We start from the raw sequence: 6,000 nt of genomic DNA on the forward strand, positions 1-6,000 counted from the left end.
ATCTCAGATGATAAAAATAACTTCATAAGGTTATTTTGAAAAATGAGATGATGTATATATGTATAGCACATAGAATGATGCTCAGACTATAATAAAACTCAGTAAATATTAACTAGTTTATTAACCTACTAGGTGTCCTAAAATGTCCACTATTAGAAAACAGCTTCTGAGGTTTGGCGAGGTCTCCCTAAACGCCACTATTTAAATATGCAAGAGTCACCTATTTGGGAAAAGAATGTCCTACTAGCATTATACCAGTCACATGTTTAGTTTCTATTAGCATGTTGTGAATTATGTATGATTTGTTGATCAGTTTACTTGAAAAAATGTCTTGTGGGAATGGGGCTCAAAAAACCCAAGAGATTCAACACTGGAATTTCAGGCTGGAGTGGGGGAAGGGCAGGCCTAGAGGGATGCTCCTAGGATGTTTGTTCTCCAGGAGAGCCTTGAAAGAAGAGGTGGACAGTGAAGGAAACAGGGACATTAATTTAGATGTTAAACGTGCTTCAAATGGCTTGGCTCACAGCCATTCACTGACTGTGACCTTTGACAGGCGAATCATTCTTTCAGAACCTGTTTCCTTAGCTAGAAAAGTGGAGCCAATTCCACATTTCTCAGTGTGTCTCAAGATTAAATGACACAACATTTGAACACTTTTAACAAATGCCTTGTCATATCACTGGTGCTCAAAATTGTTAAAGCCCAAAGCCTAAAGTAGGCTCCTATTTCCTACTTTCTACCACGTCATTTTGGTTATGCCCTTTATAATGCTGATTATAATCTGAAATTGTTTTGTATGATTATTTTTCACTTGTTGCCTGTTTGCAAAAGTTAATATTGCCCCCCTCAAACTGCAAAACATACCCTCTTGTTATTCTACATTGCACTGCAGGGAAGGCCCACCATGTAGTTTCCCATAGTCTCTGAAAGCACACCTACCCAAAGAGATGCATTTTTGCTCCCCCCATGTTATCAACTCAGGCTTGGCTGCTCTCTGCTGGAAAGGCAATACTCAAGAGACAAGTGCTGGTAGGAACAGAAAGATTGCTTTATTCAAGAGGCCGGCAACCTGGGGAGATGGTGAACTCGTGTCCAAAAACCCAGCTCCTAAGATTCTGCTTGACTATGAAAGTTTTTAAAGGGAGAATTATTTGGGGAGGGCATCAGAGTCTTTATTATCTTCCACTGTGTGCAGATATTCTTCTTATTGGTTGGTGGTGAGGTAACAGGGTGGTGGTGCTCCAGGAATCTGGTGCTCAGCCTGAAGTTACCCTCCTCCACCTGGGTGGGGGCCTTAATTCCTGTAGAAGAACTCAAAGATATTGTTATGTGTATTCCCTGAGGAGGAACCAGGACCCTGCTCTGAGGCTGCACTATTGTTTCTTGACTGCCCCTCCTTTGTTTCTGCATTCTCTCCCTTCCCTGATAAGCAACTGTTTGAATCTGCCCTTTGGAACTCAGGGAAGATCAAGGAGGCTGAATGAAGCCAAATTCCTACAAACAAGAAACACGGGAGGGCCCCACAGGGTCCTGCTCCATTTCACCCACATCCTTGCCTCTCATTTGTCCTTCAACACACTTCAGTCCAGCTGTAAGTTCCCTTTAAAAGATATGGTCTTGGGGGGCTTCCCTGGTGGTGCAGTGGTTGAGAATCTGCCTGCCAATGCAGGGGACACGGGTTCGAGCCGTGGTCTGGGAAGATCCCACATGCCGCGGAGCAACTAGGTCCGTGAGCCACAGTTACTGAACCTGCGCGTATGGAGCCTGTGCTCTGCAACAAGAGAGGCTGCGATAGTGAAAGGCCTGCGCACTGCGATGAAGAGTGGCCCCCACTTGCCACAACTAGAGAAAGTCCTCGCAAAGAAACGAAGACTCAACACAGCCATAAATTAATTAATTAATTAATTTAAAAAAAATTAAAATAAATAAATAAAGATATGGTCTTGCCAATACTAAGGACAGTCCTCTCAACTCATCTTACTTTTCCTCCTAATGCCAGTGTCACAGTTGACCTCTGCCTGCTTATTGAACACATTTCTTCCTTCACCTCTTGTGATGGGATGGTATACTCTCCCTTGCTCCTGCATTTCCCTACAGTGCTAATCTAAACCTCTCTCTGCCCTGGCCTCTCTTTATCCTATTACTTTGTTTTATTGTCTTCATAGCACTTACCACTATTTGAAATGGTCTCATGCCTTTATTGTTTGCATGTTTATAGTTATCTCCCCCTCACGTGGCTCATGAGGGCAGAGAAAGCTCTGTTTGTTCATTGCCACATTACTCAGTGACAGTGACATTGCTAGTACGTTCCATAGTTCATTGAATCTAAGACTCTGTCGTAAGATGCACTATTAGTTTAGGGACTATTAATTAGATGAAAAGTTTCCAATTAAACCATGTGCTTCCTGATTACTTAGAATTTTTATTTTATATTTGTTTAAATAACCCTTTGGGATACAATAGTCCTAGATTGTTTTGCATATATAACTCCTGTTTATATATGAGCAGAAAAATGAAAGCAAAAAAAAAAAATGAACAAAATTTTTTTCCCCATATATAATCCAACTTTCCTGACTCACTCTTGACTCAGAGATGTCAGTGTGTCAGTGTGTTTTTCCACACCGTGTCATCCTTTGTGCCATCAAGAGCATTGGTATTTCAACATTCCTTAAACTGCTCCCCGATTTCCTCCCAATATTTTGTCCTAAACTCTTGACACCCATTTTGCAAGTTTTGGTGGTGGTGCTTTCTTAGTCTTACCAGAAAGTATCAATGAAAGGTTTATCAGGCAACAAGCAGGACTGGTTTTCCCTCCCAAATGGTCCTTAAATAGACTTGGGGAGGGATGACTGAAACATGAAGTAGTTGCTGTTGTCTTACGAGCCAACAGCAGCAACAAGCAGACTGTACATGCCCAGGGAGTGACAACCCCATCCACGTCTCTACTGCCACCTGATGACAAATTATAACACACCACAGTTTGTCAAATGCATCAGAAATGATAAAATATGGGGGAAAAAAAGTATTTTAGAATTGTTGAAATTCCCTAGTAAGTACTTTATAGATATTTACTCAATGAATGAGTATATGAATGGAACCCATGTTGCTGCTGTGTAAAGCAACTAAAGTCTAAAATAAATCACCTATTAAAGAAATCCCATGTTTTTAAGGATTACTTCATCAGCCTTTAAATTCTGAAACCAGTTATGAATTCTTGATGATGATTATAATTCAATCTAGAGCAGGCTTTTCAATGGAGAATGTACTTTTTCACTTACAATTTTACTTATTTATCTTATCTTAGAAGCTGACTTGTGTGCTTTAAATTATCTGCTTTTAAAATGACATAAACATTACTCACAGTTTCAATAGGGTGCCCTGGATTTCTGTGTTTGGAGAATAGAAAACATTTTATTTTATAGAGGTGATTTTTTTTTTAACCATGAGAGGGCAGCCTTGTTTAACTTATCAAGTTCTCCCAAAGGCCTCGCTGGGTAGCCATATTCTGGCCGAACGATTCCTGGGAGCAGGAGGAGTGTTCTGGGAAGAGCAGGCAGCTGTGTTTTCCAGGGTGCTTTGCTGCTAAAGGCTCGCTGCTCTGCAGGGAGTTACATGGATGCTGCTCGCTGCTTTTCCTTCCTGGGGTCTCACATAGGCAGTAAAACCTGATATTCTTTAGTTAGCAGACAGGTGGGGGGCTTAGGGGAGGTGGTTGTTTGGGGATTGACATATATCAGGAATTAGGTGACTGCAGAAAGGGATGGTTTAATAAAAACCATGTCTGGGATTTGAACCTCTGGATGGCAAATATATACCTACAGTTGTGCAATCCTTGAAATACAGTAGAGGCTACCTGGAGAGGTTACACCCTTAAGAAAGATGTGAGGTTGAAGGTAGGTCTAGCAAATGAAGTATGTCATGATCAATTGGCATAGATGGTCAGGGAGAGGAGAGGATAAAGCCTTATATTTTACATCCTTTAGATCAGTTATTCATTCGTTATTGAATTTTATCATATGGAGGTACAATATGAACTTCCAAGCTATTGAGAGAGACTGTCTGGTAAAAGATTGTGATTCAGTCTAAGTGGTGAGCACAGAGTGGAACTAACTTTGCATGGAGGGTTGGCTGCTGGAATAGATTAAAGGTCTGGGCAACATAGGGTTAGAGCCAGGTCTGTTAGTATAGGCTTGAGCACAAATACTGCAATGACCAGGAGGGGAAGAAAGCACTAGTTAAGTCTGGATTTCACGAACTCCCCACCTGATTCCTTTATAGGGAGAAATTTAAGTGTTTTTTCATCTCTGTAGGGGGGATAGCACTTACAAAGTTGTGCCCAGATTCCTTTCCAGTTAAAGATCTTTCTCTGTCAGCTTTGCTAACTGAGCCATGAGAACATATGGCAACGTTCACTTGTTTATTCTACAAACACATATTAGGGTCCCCAAATGTGCCAGTCACTGTGTTAAGAATCAGTGGTATATGAAGGAGATAAAATCCAACCTCTACATGCCAAGTGCTCACAATCAAATAAGGAAGAACTCATAACTTAGTGAGCAGAGTTAATTTTGTTGTACAAATGGGCAGAAAATTCACTTTTCATTAAGTTCTTGAGTCTAGTGATCACGTTTTTTCCTCATTGGCTTCTTAACATAAAAGAATCAGATGAGCTCCAAAATGGTAGAAATTATAGTATTTCATATTAGCCTTAACCCCATGTTATAAGGTGAATGTCCTACCACGATCCTTACAAAAACATAACAAAACGACATCAAATTGCATTCCAGAGTTAAACAGAAACGCTTTTCAGATCATGTACTAGTTTGATATTTCTGTATCAGGGGTTCTCAACATGATTGAAAATCCATTCCAATTCACAGAGAAAAAAGACTCATTGAAGAGATAGTATGGGATCAATATCACTTTCAAGTGAATTAATTTATATTTTACCCACAGCAAAATCATCTATATAATTTGAATGTATGCATATTTATTCGGTCTGTAACGTGCATACAGATCCAAGCACTTCTCAAGACAACTCTGCAGCTTTCTCCTGAGGCTTTTAGCCTCAGAATACCTGCTCCACTCCTGAGCCTTTCCTAAGAAAACCCACTTATAGCTCCTTTTCAGAGTACTTCCTTGCTTGGCTGTGTTCTAAATCAGGGATCAACAGACACTTTCCTAGAAGGCCAGATAGTAAATATTTCAGTCTTTGTGGACAACTACTCAACTGCCTGCCCTTGTAGTGAACAGCAGCCACAGACAATACCTAAGTGAATCGAAGTACAAAAACAGCTGGCAGGCCAGATTTGGGCTGTGGGCCATACATTGAGTATCCTTGTTCTAAATCATTTGACTCCCCCATTTTAGCTGACTGGACCAGGAGAGCGACCTGAAGTAAGAATAGCAAATCTATGAGCCAGTCTCCACGTGGCTGGCATCCTTAGAAGTGACCTGGTATGAGACTTTGTATCAATTAGTGTCTCTTGTTAGATAGATGAATAGATCGAGAGATAGGTAGGTAGATAGATAGATAGGGCAATCAGTAGTAGGATCAGATACAGGAGGAGCCAAGAGTAGTCAGAAGCTATCAGTGAACTAAGGCCAAAAGACAGAAAAATGATATCCAAATAGAGAGTGGGGTAGTGGGTTAATAATGTCAACAGTAGAGAATCTGAGAGGATTACCATTGATGAGGGTTGTCAGACTTTTGATACTGATGAGTCTTGCAAATTGTATGTCCTGAAAAAAAACTCACAGTTTTTTAACTATATTCCAGCTTCAGTCCAGCCATTCCTGGGTTCCTGGGAGATTTCTATTGTTCTTAATTCCACATGTAACCTCACAGCTGATTTCCCGTTGCTAGAGGTAACCATAAAGAATCTCTATTTCTGATAGTTCTGTAGAGCCTAACACTCTCCTCTGCCTGTAGGTTGGGAACCAGAGTTGTACATGAAATATTCATCACCGAATATTGGCTATGTTTGGAGATTTTCTTAA

The sequence above is a fragment of the Eubalaena glacialis genome, chromosome 19, assembly GCF_028564815.1.
Source record: "Eubalaena glacialis isolate mEubGla1 chromosome 19, mEubGla1.1.hap2.+ XY, whole genome shotgun sequence".
NCBI lineage: Eukaryota > Metazoa > Chordata > Mammalia > Artiodactyla > Balaenidae > Eubalaena > Eubalaena glacialis.